Source organism: Myotis yumanensis, unplaced genomic scaffold (assembly GCF_028538775.1).
Source record: "Myotis yumanensis isolate MYYU_CA2020_CCGP unplaced genomic scaffold, mMyoYum1.0.hap1 SCAF_14, whole genome shotgun sequence".
NCBI classification, from domain to species: Eukaryota; Metazoa; Chordata; class Mammalia; order Chiroptera; family Vespertilionidae; genus Myotis; species Myotis yumanensis.
In genome coordinates this window covers 26,504,328-26,519,333 of record NW_027223765.1, presented here as the reverse complement: position 1 = coordinate 26,519,333, position 15,006 = coordinate 26,504,328, and positions in this window count along the sequence as shown.

Genomic DNA, 15,006 nt, shown 5'->3' with positions numbered 1-15,006 from the left:
TCATTCTCTTGAAGCAATAAGATTTGTAAAACTGCTTAAAAAGCTAATTGCTAGGCAGATATCTGATGCTATTTACAATATTGTTCTATTGGGTTAAAAAACTTATTAGAAGCACAAAATTGTATTAGCCTTAATTTACCAAATACTGCATGCATTGCCACAGTGTCCCAAATATAAAGCTGCCTGGTTTTTTTAAAGAACAAACCAGAATATGGAGCAGAGTGTTTATGTAACTGTTAATTACTTTCTTTGAAAGGCAGGTGGTGAGGGTCTCAGTTCTTAACCTAGACCCGTGATTTTAATTTCAAATGTGACAATCTAAGGGGAAAGAGGTTAAGTATTGCACACCTAGACACAAAAGAACTGAAGTTTTTATCAGATTTTTCTCTAAATGGGATAGGGGTTTTCCTGCCCTTCAAATCATTTAGCTTAGAGCTAATTCACCACTTCTCAACCTTCTGGCCCTTTAAATACAGTTCCTCATGTTGTGACCCAACCATAAAATTATTTTCGTTGCTACTTCATAACTGTCATGTTGCTACTGTTGTGAATCGCAATGTAAATATCTGATATGCAGGATGGTCTTAGGCGACCCCAGTGAAAGGGTCATTCAACCGCCAAAGGGGTCGCGACCCACAGGTTGAGAACCGCTGGCTTAGGACAATACAAATTCCTACACAACCAAATAGGTGTAGGTTGTCCTCTAAACCACTCCTGCTCCTCCCACAAACAAAAACCTCATGGCCTGGTTTCATCAGAGCCGTTCATGTTCGCTGGGTGTTTCCCAGGCAGTTTGCAGTGCATTTCCCTGAATTTCACCAATTAAAATTCTTTAAGTAGTTGATGAACACTTGATAAAATTACCTAATATATCATTCATTTTCTTCTCTGCTAAAATTATTAACTCTTTTCCCAGCTTGTCTTGAACGTAGTTTAGTTTTAAGGCTGTAGATCTCAGCTTCTTCTGACTCCAGAATCTGCCCACACCCTATGTAAACCGTTTCCACTCTGCCCTGATGCCAGCAAGGTCTGCCTACTTGCAAATCATTCCAAACAGGTAGTTCTCTCATTTAAAAAGGAAGAAAAAAAACCCACTTCCCTTGATTATCCTAATTCCTAGTTTCTCCTCAGAATTACTACAGTATTTTCATCTGTGATACTCAGATTAGCAACTTATATTCCTCCATGAATTTCCTTGTGCATTAATCTCACCAACATCCATTAATTCAACAAAGATGACTCCTTAGCCTATAAGGTAGTGCCTGGGGTTCAGGAGCAAACCACCCAGACCACATGCTCTCTCAGCGCTAAAGAGGCGAGGCCCTCAGTGTGGACACGCAGTACTCAATTGTACTCAGATTTAGTATTTACAGTGATACGGACTGAACTGTGTGGGCCCCCCTCCCCAATTCATAGTCCTGTCCTAACCCCCCGTGTGGCTGTATGAGGATCCTGAACCTTTAGGAGTCATTCAGGTTAAATGAGGTCATATGGGTGGGGCCCCAATTCAGAAGGACTGGTGGCCTTAGAAGAGACGGAGGGCATGCGCACAGAGGAAAGAGGAGTCCCATGTGAGGTCACAGAAGGCACCGTCCGCAAGTCAGGAAAGCACCCCCGGCAGTATCTTGAGCTTAAGATGTCCAGCCTCCAGAATGGTGCGAAATTCCTATTGTTTGAGCATCGGGTCTGGTACTTCGCTGCCGCTCGAGCAGGCTAATCCAATATTGTGGTGCCAAGGTCTTAACCTAGGGCCATAATGCCTGGGATGGACACAGGCACAAGTTTGTACATGTGCATTTTTCGGAGAGAGCTGTTTTAGAATTCGGGTTTCAGACCTCCCACACAGTACAGCCTTCACCCAGAGGTGCTTTAACACATACTGCTTTACATCAGGGTTTGGCAAACTCTGGAGAAGTCCCAATAGTAAGCATTTTAAGCTTTGTGGGCCGGGACTTCATGGCATTTTTCCTTCAACCCTTTAAAAATGTAAAAGCCATTCTCAGCTGGAGGCCATAAAAAATAGGCAGTAGTCTGGGTATTTATCCAAAGACACCCAAAACACTAAATCAAGAAGACATGCATCCATATGTTCATTTTAGCATTATTTACAATAGCCAAGATACGGGAGCAACCTAAGTGTCCATCAGTATATGAGTGGATGAAGAAGTGAAAACAATGGAATATGACTCAGCCATAAAAAAAAAAAAAAATCTCCCCATCTGCAACAACATAGATGGACCCAGAGGGTACTGTGCTGAAATGAGTCAGAGGAAGAGAAATGCCATGATTTCACTTTTATGTGGGGTGTAAGAAATAAACGAAGCACAGAAACAGACTCAGACACAGATCATTTTGATGGTTGCCACATGGAAGGGAGTTGGAGGGATGGGTGAAAAAGGTGAAGGGATTAAGAAATACAAAATTGGTAGTCACAGAATGTAAAGTAGCAGTGGTCAGCAAACTGCGCTCGAGAGCCGCATGCGGCTCTTTGGCCCCTTGAGTGTGGCTCTTCCACAAAATACCATGTGCGGGCGCACACGTACAGTGCGATGGAAACTTCGTGGCCCATGCGCAGAAGTCGGTATTTTGTGGAAGAGCCACACTCAAAGGGCCAAAGAGCCGCATGTGGCTCGCGAGCCGCAGTTTGCCGACCACTGGCAGGGGACTGCAGTCAATGTTGTAATAAGTATGTATGATGTCAGATGGGTACTGGATTTATCTGGGTGATGACTTATTTAATGTCTAAAAAAATGTCTACTCGCTGGGTTGTACACTGAAACTAATATAATAGTGTGTGTCAAGTGAAATTGAAAATAAAAAAATTTTAAAAATGTTTTAAATGCCCTAGCCGGTTTGGCTCAGTGGATAGAGCGTCGGCCTGCGGACTGAAGGGTCCCAGGTTCGATTCCGGTCAAGGGCATGCGCCTGGGTTGCGGGCACATCCCCAGCGGGGAGATGTGCAGGAGGCAGCTGATCGATGTTTCTCTCTCATCGATGTTTCTAACTCTCTATCCCTCTCCCTTCCTCTCTGTAAAAAATCAATAAAATATATTTAAAAAAAAAATGTTTTAAATGCAGGAAGGGAGGATAGCCCAGTGCAGACTCAGCTGTCCCCTCAGCTCCTGGCAGGAGGCTGGCCTGCCCTCAGCACCTACTGCCCAGCACCAGACCTGTTCTGTGGTGGGCGGAAGGTGCTGCTGCAGCCTGGGGAAACCGGATCAGTATAAAAATTAATTGGGGGCAGGGTTGATGTGGCTGTAATAGGGCACCTGAGGGACTCTTATGATGGAACTGTTGGTATCTTTTTAAATATGAATTTGAAGGTCTAATTAGCTTTATTAAGCGATTTGTGAAGTGGGCAGTGTGTCATGTAGGGAGCAGAGAGATACTCCTGCACTGTCTGTCTTGACCTTGTGGATGTCAGTCTCCTGACTGTGGTGTGCTATGTATTTGATAAGATGTTAGATTTGGGGAAATGGGTAAAAGGTACTCAGGATCACTTATTTCCAAAACTGTATGCTAATCTACAATTATCTCAATAAATTTAACTTCTAAAAAATATTTTTTTTATTGATTTCAGAGAGGAAGGGAGAGGGAGAGAGAAGTAGAAACATCTATAATGAAAGAGCAGCATTGATCGGCTGCCTCCTGCACACCCTCTATGCGGGATCAAGCCCACAACCCAGGCATGTGTCCTGACCTGGAATCACATTGTGAACTCCTGGTTCATAGGTTGATGCTCAACCACCGAGCCACACTGGCTAGATAAGTTTAATTTTTTTTTTAAATTCTGACATGCTGATTGGAAACTCAAATATATATGTATGTATACATGTATGCATGCAATGGATGGTGGTGTGTGGATCCCTGCCCTATAGCCCTAAAGAAACTTTAATCTACATCTGTCAACAAGCCAGACGCACAGTTCTTTGTTTTCCTTCCACCCTGAGTAGTAATTGGCCCTTTGGCAGAGCCATCTGATGCTTGTTTAGCATGTGGAACACTGCTATTAGAATTTACCAAGTGTTTTAAATTTGTGAGGTATTTATGGAAAGAAAAGTCACAGTATCGATATGTTTAAGCTCTTTAAGCCATAAAAGAATGTTAAATTTTTTTAAGCAATAGGAACTGATAAATGAAAGAGAATCAAGCAATTGTCCTATCAGTATAACTGCATTTCAGGATAACCTGACAGGTGAGGAAAAACTCTTCTTCATAGAGTAATTCCAGGTACTAAGTACAGGAGAAATGATAGAAGCAAACCATTTTACAACTCCTAGTGAAATCATAGATCTACGCAAATGGGGGACTTTATACTGATGGATCAAGGTAATAACACCTAAATTCTCTTATCACTCAAGATGGCCAGGCATGCCTCCTGATGTGATACAATAGAGAACAGAGAACATCTATTACTCCGTTAATTAAACGTGAGTTTGATCACGCCTCCGGATCTTACTACCTGCAGTCAATCAAAATCGAGTCAGGACCAGCTCCAGATGACGATGTTATAGGATCCTGATCTCAAGTCCTCCCACAGACACAATCTACAGTTACATACAAAACAATTTCCTCTGAAAGGAACCCCAAACTAGCTGAGCAAATCCCACAATTTGGGCAAATGAGGAAAATCCCCATATCAAAATGGGTAAAAGAGGCTGAAATGCAATTTTGCCATAAACCCCACCCCTGGTGCAATGACCCACAAGTAGGAGGGAACTCACAACCCTGAACTTCTCCCTGAGAGAAGGACCCCCAAAACATCTAGCTGTGAAAGCCAATGGAGCTCGCACAAGGCCATAGCGATGAGAAACATCAAAAGAAATTAAAACTTTGAAACAAGTGGAAATGGAAATACAATATACCAACACCTATGGGATACAGCAAAAGCAGTTATAAAAAGGAAGTTCAAGGCAATAAATGCCTACATGAAAAAAACAAGAAAGGTCCTCAAGAAACAACCTAACTTTACAGCTCAGGGAACTAGAAAAAGAACTAAGCCCAAAGTTAGCAGAGGAAAGGAAATGGCAAAGATCAGAGCAGAATTAAATGAAATAGAGACTAAAAACACAATACAAAAGATGAATAAAATTAAGAGCTGGTTTTTGAAAAGATAAACAATGACGATCCTTTAATTGTCATTGACTCTCCAAGAAAAAAAAGAGTGGACTCAAATAAAATCAGAAATGAATGAAGACATGTTACAACTGATACCACAGAAATATGAAGGATCCTAAGGGACTACTATGAACAATCATATGCCAGCAAATTGGACAACATAGAAGAAATAAATCAATCCGAGAAACATACAACCTACCAAAACTGAATCATGAAAATAAAAAATCTAGTCCTGGATGCTGTTGCTCAGTGGTTAGAGCACCAGACCACCCACCAAAGGGTCATGGGTTTGATTTTCATTCAAAGGTGTGTGCCTGGGTTGCAGGTTTGATGCCCGGCCTGCCAGGGTGCGTGCAGGAGGAACCAACCAACTTGTGTCTCTCACATCAGTGGTTCTCTGTCTCTCTCTCTCCCATCCTGCTCCCTTCCTTCTTACCTCCCTACCACTCTTTCTAAAATCAATGGAAAAATATTATCGGGTGAGGATTAACAACAACAACACAGAAATAAAAAATCTAAATACAGTGGGGCCTTGACTTACGAGTTTAATTCGTTCCGAGACCGAGCTCGTTAAGGAGCTCCTTAACTCAAATTACTCTATCAACTCAATGCAAAAAATAGCCGAGAGACAGCTGGTATCTCAAAAAACTCGTTAGTCGGGACACTCGTAAGTCAAGGCCCCACTGTAGACCAACTGCTAGTAGGGAGCTTAAATCAGTAATCAAAAACCTCCCAACAGCTCTAGCTGGTTTGGTTCAGTGGGTAGAGCGTTGGCCTGCAGACTGAAGGGTCCCCAGTTCGATGCCAGTCAAGGGCACATGTCTGGGTTGCCGGCTGGATCCCCAGTAGGGGGCATACAGGAGGCAGCCTATCAAGGATTCTCTCTCATCATTGATGTTTCTATCTCTCTCTCCCTCTCCCTCTCCCTCTATAAAATCAATAAAAAATATATTTAAAACAAAACAAAAAACCTTCCAACAAATAAAAGTCCAGGACCAGATAGTTCACTGGTGAATTAAACCAAACATTTCAAGAATTAATACCAATCCTTCTAAAACTCTTCAAAAAATAGAAGAGGAGGGAACACATCCAACTCATTTTATGAAGCCAACATTACCTGATAGCAAAACTGGACAAGGACACCACCAGAAAAGAAAATTACAGGCCAATATTTCTGATGAACACAGATGCAAAAATCTTCAACAACAAAATATTAGCTGGATTCAATAATACATTAAAAGGATCATATGGCCCATCTGGTGTAGCTCAGTTGGTTGTGTGTCATCTCATGTTACCAGAAGTCACTGGTTTGATTCCTGGTCAGGGCACATGCTTGGGTTGTGTGCTCTATCCCTAGTAGAGGGCGTACATGAGGCAACCTATCAATGTTTCTCTCTCTCTCCCTCTCCTCCCCCCCCCCCCGCCCTCACCCGCCCCTTCCTCTCTCTGAAATAAATTAAAACAGTTTTTTTAAAAAGGATCATACACCATGATTAAGGGATTTATTCCAGGGATGCAAAGATGGTACAACATCTTACAAATCAATGTGATATACCACATTAATAAATGAAGGATAAAAGTCATATGATCATCTCAACAGTTGCAGAAAAAGCATTTGACAAAATTCGACATTCATTATGATAAAAACTCTCAACAATGTGGGTATAGAGGGAATGTACCTTAACACAATAAAGGCCATCCATATATGTTAAACCCACAGCTAACACCATGCGCAATGATGAAAAAGCTGAAAGCTTTTCCTCTAAGATCAGGAACAAAATAAAGACGTCACTTTCACCACTTTTATTCAACACAGTATTGGAAGTTCTAGCCAGAGCAAGTAGGCAAGGAACAAAAAAGCATCCAAATCAGAAAAGAAGTAAAACTCACTATTTGCAGATGACATGACATTATAAATAGAAAACCTAAACATCAAAAAGCTGTCAGAACTAATAAACAAATTCAGTAAAATTATAGGTTACAAAATCAATATGCAAAAATTAACTGCATTTCATGCGTAAATAACGACTTATAAGGGAAATTAGGAAAAGAACCCCATTTACAATTTCATCAAAAAGAATAAAGTGCCTAAAATAAATTTTACACTAAAAACTATTAAGGCATTAATGCAAGAAATTGAAGAGGATACAATGAAATGGAAAGATATTCAGTGCTTATGGATTGGAGAATTTTCTTAAAATGTCCATACTACCCAAGGCAATCTACAGATACAATGCAATCCCTATCAAAATTCCAATGGCATTTTCACAGAAATAGTACAAACAATTCTAAAATGTGTATGGAACCAGAGAAGACCCTGAATACCAAAATAATCTTGAGAAAAAAGACCCCTCCAAATAAAGCCAGAGGTATAACATACCCCATTACAAAGCTGTAGTAATCAAAACAGTATTGTATTGGCATAAAACAAACAGATTAATGGAATAGAATAGAGAGCCCAGAAATAAACCAACATGTAGGTGGTCAATTAATTGATGACAAAGAAGCCAAGAATAAACACTGGGGAAAGAACAGTCTCTTCCATAAATTGTGTTGGGAAAACTGGACAGTCACATGCAAAAGGATGGGACTGGGTCATTATCTTACACCTTACACAAACCCCAACTCAGAGTAGATTACGGACTTCAATGCAAGGCCTGACCCCTAAAACTCTCAGAAGAAAACATAGTGGGTAAACTCCTTCACATCCGTCTTGACAATTATGTTTTGGATTTAACACCAAAAGCAAAGGTAACAAAAGCAACACGAGTGAGGCTACATCAAACTAAAAAAACTTCTGCCCAGCAAAGGAAACTGTCAACAAAATGAAAAGCAACCTAGCAAATGGAAGAAGATATCTGCAAATCATTTATCTAATAAGGGGTTAACGTCCAAAATATACAGGGTGAGGCAAAGGTATGGAAAATAACACAATAACTAATCTACACTGATAAAAGAGAAACATGGTAATTAGTGTACGACCACTACCCTTTTCATTGGCTAATCAGTGAGTATATGCAAATTAACTGTCAGCCAAGATGGCGGTCGGCAGCCAGGCACTGAAGCAAGCATGAGGCTTGCTTGCTGCGGACTCCAACATTCCCCGCCTCACTTGCTGGCCTCTCAACTGCAAGTCTAAGCAACTATGTACTATGTTGCAAATAAGAAGGTAAACAAAACCCCAGAAACCAGCGACTGAAACCCAGCCGGACCGAAACATTGTATCGATGTTTTCAGCAGCGAGGCCTCAGAGCTAAAGCTGGCCCAGAATAAAAAAAAAAAAAAAAAAGAAGAAGAAGAAAGCAAGGAGCAGTTGGGAGCTTTAGACACTCGCCACCCGGAAAACAGCCCTCAGCCCCTCACCCAGACTGGCTAGGCACCCCAGTGGGGACCCCCACCCTGATCCAGGACACCCTTCAGGGCAAACCAGCCAGCCCCCACCCGTGCACCAGGCCGCTATCCTATATAGTAAAAGGGTAATATGCCTCCCAGCACCGGGATCAGCGTGACAGGGGGCAGCGCCCCAAACCCCTGATCGCCCTGCGGCTCTGTGTGTGACAGGGGGCGGGGCCACAACCTCCCTATCCGCCCTGCTCTGTTCGTGACAGGGAAAGGCGCCCCAACCCCCTGATCAGCCCTGCTCTGTGCCTGATAGGGGGGAGCTCCCCAATCCCGATTGCCCTGGGGCTCTGTGCTTGACAGGGTGTGGCGCCCCAACCCACCCCTCCCCCGACAGGGTGCGGTGCCCCAACCACCCCCACCCCACCCCCACGGGCCCTGCTCTGTGTGTGACAGGGTAGAGCCATAACCTCTCCATCGGCCCTGCCCCAAGTGTGACAGCGGTGGCGCCCCATCCCCCTGATTGGCCCTGCTCTGTGGGTGATAGAGGGTGGCGCCCCAACCCCCCTCCACGGGCCTTGCTCTGTGTGTGACAGGGTAGAGCCATAACCTCCCCATTGGCCCTGCCCTGAGTGTGACAGGGTGTAGCGCCCCAACCCCCGATCCATCCTGCTCTGTGTGTGACAGGGGGGAGCTCCTCAACCCCCTGATGGGCCCTGCTCTGTGTGTGACAGGGTACAGATCCCCAACCCCCCTGATGGGCCCTGCTCTGTGAGTGACAGGGGGCAGAGCCCCAACCCCCTGATTGGCCCTGCTCTGTGAGTGACAGGGGGCAGCGCCCCAACCCCCTGATTGGCCCTGCTCTGTGCATCACAGGGGATGACGCCGCAACCTCCCCATTGACCCTGCCTTGAGTGTGATAGGGGGCGGTGCCCCAACCTCCCAATCAGCCCTACCCTGAGCGTGACTGAGGGTGGCATCGCAACCTCCCAATCCGCCCTGCTCTGTGCATGACAGGGGGCGGCACCCCAACTCCCCAATCAGCCCTGCTCTGAGCCCAACCAGGGGCTGCACCTAGGGATTGGGCCTGCCCTCTGCCACCCGGGAGCAGGCCTAAGCCAGCAGGTCGTTATCTCCCGAGGGGTCCCAGACTGTGAGAGGGCATAGGCTGGGCTGAGGGACCCCCCCTCCCCCGCCCCCAGTGCACAAATTTTTGTGCACCGGGCCTCTAGTAAATAATAATACAAGATCAAAGCCTGTTTAGGGTACTCACAATTGTAAGCCTACTTTTGCCCCACCCTGTATAAACAACTCATACAATCAATAGCGAGATAACAATCTTATTAAAAAATGGGCAGAGGATCTGCATCAACATTTTTCCAAAGAAGACATACACAGAATTAAAGGGAAGGGGGCTGGAAAAAAAAAAGAAGACATACAGATGGTCAGCAGGTACATGAGAAGGTGCTCAACATCACTAGTCATCAGGGAAATGCAAATCAAAACCACAGTGAGGTAGCCCCTCCCATCTCTTAGAATGGCTATTATAAAAAAAGACAATAAATAACAAATGTTGGTGAGAATGTCCAGAAAAGGGAACCTTTGTGCACTGTTGGTGGAAATATAAATTGGTGCAGCCACTATGGAAAACAGTACGGAGGTTCCTCAAAAAATTAAAAATAGAACTACCATATGATCCAGCAATTTTACTTCTGGGTATTTGTCCAAAAGAAACAAAAACACTAACTTTAATAGATAGCTACACCCCACGTTCATTGCAGCATTATTTACAACATCAATACATGAAAACAACCCGAGTTTCCATCGAGAATGAATAAAGAAAATATGACTGATAGGCATAGACAGACACACACACACACATACACACACACACACACACACACACAGGAATATTATTCTGCCAAGAAAAGGAGGAAACCTTGCCATTTGTGACAACATGGATGGACCTTGAGGGCATTATTCTAAGTGAAATCGTTCAGACAGAACTCGACAAATACTATGTAATCTCAGTTATATGTGGAAGTAAACAAAGAAAGAAGCCCAAGCTCAACGGTACAGAGAACGGATTGGTGGTTGCCCGAGGCAGAGGGTGGTGGGGGTGGGTGAAATGGGTGGAAGTGGTCAAAACTTTTCAAACTTCCCGCTATAAAATAAGCCCAGGGGTGTACTGTACAGCATGGTGACTACAGTTAATGCTGTTTGTATATCTGGAAGTTACCAAGAGGTGAGACCTTACACGTTCTCATCACAAGGAAACTGCAACTGTATGTGGTGGCGGTTGATTTCTTTCTCCACATCTGCTATGGAAGCTCTAGCTTCTCAGCTTCATCACCCGTTGGCCACCAGGGAGCCCAAGTTCCAGTCAAATACAAGCAAGGAAGCTCTTAGACTTAGAGCCCTAAGAGCCAATACTTCAAATCCAGAACCTCTATAAGTGCACCCGTTGTCAGGGAATTCGGTTCCATCTTGTATATCCTGTTCTTGCCCTAACACCCACACCTCCCCCAGATTCCTGCCGGGCATGTGGGAATAGCTTACATTGTTCCCTGTGCTGTCACTCTGCCCATAAGTGGCAACAAAGGAGTTCTTGAGAATGAGCATCTCTCTGCAAGGCAACCTGTCTCCAGTTAGTTGGCCTCCTCAGCTGGCACAGGAGGGCAAATTATGTGCTTGGGCCCGGGAGGCCCAGAGAAACTTCTAGTTGGAAGGCTCTCAGTTTAGCCTGAGTCCAACCAGATGCCGCCCTTCCAAGCTCCCGGGCCCCACCCTTCCCAATCGATATCTTAAATTTCACATGAGAAACTTAAGGTTGTGGATCCAACTGAAGTCACCCTGCAATCGCATCGTCCAGTGTTGTTTGGTTTTCAGCAGCGTCTGCCCCCCTGGCCACCTGAAGCGGTGCCGGCAGAGCGGCCTGTGACCTGGGCCCAGAGTGTAAGGACCCGAGTTTGTCATTTCTCTCCGTAACCAGCCCGGTGCCCGGTGCCCGGTGCACCAGCCCCACGCTAGTCCGCGCCGACATCAGCACTGCCGCACAAGCCACGTGAAACCCAGGTCCCAGGCCCGAGGCATTTGCTGCGGGAGACCCTGCATCCGAGCAGAGGCGGCCGCTGCGTGGTAATGCCACCCTGTCATCATGCCATTTCCCACCAGCAAGGAGCTCAGAGGCACCACCAAACCAATCCCCCAGGTCCAACCTTCCAGGGTTTGTCTCCTGAGACCATTCCTGGTACCATTTCATCAGCCAGCAGCATTCAGTCAAGAAACCAATCAAACCAGTCATTTAAACAGAAAAAAAATAGTGATATAAACAATGATTAGTAAGAAAGCGGTTAACTACTAAGAAGGGTGAGAGCGCACACGAGAGGAAGAGCAGCAGCAACCTCAGAAAGCAGCCGCTCCCCTCCCGCACCTAGACACTGAAAAGCCTCTCCAGGCGGAGGCCCTAGCCCGGGAGGGGAGAGCATGGCCACCTAGCCTGCCAGGGGCAGGGAAGCTCGCTGGAGGGTAGGGGCTGCGGTACCTGGAGGGCGTGAGCCACAGTCCAACCCTGAGGGCTGCCCAGGTGACATCTCAGGCCCCTCGGTCCACGTGCTCGCCAGCGCGGTGAACCGCAAGGCCTGGGCTCCTGCCAATTCTACGGTGTCCCTCTGGCGCCCTCTGTTGGCAAAGGGGAGACGTGCACTGGGCCCGGCGCTGCGCAATCACCCCGCCCAGGGCCGCTTTGGACACGAAAATCAGTTAATAACCGGCACTTTACTCGTTCGCAGGAAATGTAGGAAAGCATCCTGCTAAATTCAGAAGGTGGAAAAGTCTACAAACCAAATGACCAGGTTTCTTCAACAACAAAACGGTAAGAATGAAGTGGGGGAACCAACAGGACGCAAAAGACTAAATGCAATGGGTCATCCTTGTCTGGATTATGTTGAAAACAAACAAACAAACAAACACAAAACCAAAGCCCAACTGTAAAGCACCACGAGAAATGAGAGAAATGCTAACACCAAGAGGACACTCGATATTAAGAAATGTTCGCTTGGTAATGGCGTTCTGGCTGAGTGCCCCCAGGTGAAATGTTTGTGATGCAGGAAGTCTGGGGTTCGCTTCTCAGTAACCTGGGTGTTTACTGGTAAAACAGGGGCGGCCACAAACAGGTCATTGTTCAAGCTGGGTTCTGGGTTCTGGGTTCTGGGTTCTGTACTAATGTGTTTGAAATTTTCATCCTAAGACATCCACAAAAACCCCTCCCCAGCCACAAACATAAAGATAGTACCACTCACCTCAACATTAGGGGCTCAGCGTGCCGGGCCCAGAGGGCGGTGGGAAGCCGGTCTCGAGGGCGAGGGCGGCCACACCGGCTCGGGGACGGAATACGCCAAAGGGCAGCTTTCCAGTCGGATTCCGAGAAGCGCGTTTCTTACGCTCCTTCTCTCGCCTTAAATCTGCGAGACCAGGAGCAAAGCCTCCTGGTTAAGCACGTGCTGGAGTGCACACACCTGGGTGGGATCCCGGCTCCCTTGCTAGCAGCGTGGTGACTCGGCCAAGCTACTCAGCCTCTAGTTTCCACCTTGAAGGGATTACATGAGTAACACGTGTTACCTGTTTAGGAGCGTGCCCGGCCCATGGTTCAATACTGAGTGATTTTTTAAAAATTTCAACAAATTCTATTTAACACTCTTGACAGAATGGAGCTAAGGTTTTAAAAAGGAGAGACGGGAGAAAAGATGTCAGGGAAGAACAAAGGAATATAGTGGAAGCTTGCAGCCTGCTTTCACCCCCATCACCAAGGAGTTCCCGACTTCCATGTTTTATTCCGTCTCTAATTAAAAGCATGAATTTGAACTGTAAAACCAGAGAAACCCAGGAAGAAAACCACAATAGTCCCAGCAAGTTAAAGCCAAAGACAAGCCCCCGAGGATTCCTCCGCGGGCCCATTAGAAAGGATGCTTCGGTGCAACCCACCCCGACCCTTAACAGGGAGCAGCTGGTGAGTGAACCACACCGGCTCTGAGATCCAGTTCCCAAGGAGAGCAGTTGCTGAGCTCATCTCTGGAAAGTTAATTATGGTTCATTCCCACAGTCACCAGGGAGAACTACAGCTTTCTAAAGAAACTCTTAACACCCAGAGGTGGTAACTGGGCAATATGAAGGGCAAACTAGGAGTAGCCAGGGGTAGTGTAAGACAATGTACATTTACAGTGAGTTCTGGAATGGTCAGACTCAATGTCAAGACACAAGTCAAATAGAATAAAATTACTGTATAGAGAAGGAAAACAGAAGTAGTTATGGGAATTATATTGATGGTGAGGTAGTTGTCTAAGAAATGACAGGAAATATTAAAAACAGTCCTTACACTGATAATATTGAACTATAAAAAAAGGTGTACATAAAAATCAAAATAACAAGTATTTCAGCTTATAGGTTCCCTTCCTCCATTGAACGTATTCGGTATTCATTTCCCTCCATTTAACATATTCAAGCGTGCGTTTAGAAATATGATCATCCTTTCTGGGCTAAGAATACAATTGAAAGGATTTCCTACATACTGGAACTAGCCCTGTGCCTGTTATAACTCCTTACTAGATCATTTGTCATAACCCAGTAGTTCCCAAACTTTGCTGGGAATTTAAAAAAAAAAAAAAATCCTTGTGTTCTGGTCACATCCCATATTAATGAAATCAGAATGTCTAGGGATGGGAGTCAGGCCTCAGTATTTTCTTTAATCTTTTAATTAAATGTAGAGAAACATTAATTTGTTGTTCCACTTATTTGCATGTGCCCTGACCGGGGATCAAACCTGCAACCTGGGCGTATTGGGACAACACTAACCAACTGAGCTACTTGGCCAGGGAGGCCTCATTAATTTTTAAAAGACCTCCAGATTATTCCAAAATACAGCCATTTGAAAACCAGGGAAGTAACCAGTTGAATTGCCCCACTTCTCATGAAGAAAATTGCTCATACATGATAAATACTTTAGCTGCAGTCTTTTAAAGGGATGGTATACTATCTAAACTTTGGATTTAAAAAGGAAGACAGTCTCTGTCCTTAACACCCAGAGGTGGTAATAACTGAGTTTCCATACACTAACATTTGAAACAAGTTTTATACTATTTTTGTAAATCTTGACTCCCGGTACCACAATAATTTAAAAATCAAAGTTTTCCCAGGGGAGGGAGTAAAATCATCCAGGGTTAAGTGATGACAGAAAATTACTGCCAGATACTTTGTCAGAACAAGGCAAGAAAAGGTCAAATACACTGGTTCAGAATAGGATACTTCAGAGTTGGGGTCAAATTGCTCAGGTCTAAAGAAAAACAAATTGTCTTTCTGAAGACCATGTTTCTGACATCACTGCAAATTTAGAATGTCACACTAAATATTTGTTCACTCTGCTACCATTTTTAATAATTAAGTGACTGCCTCCTACATAGTTACTAACCCAACTCCATTACCAAAAACGACTTGAAATATATTTTCTCTAGGTTATAAATTTAGGGACTACAATTTAGACTAAATCCCAAAATT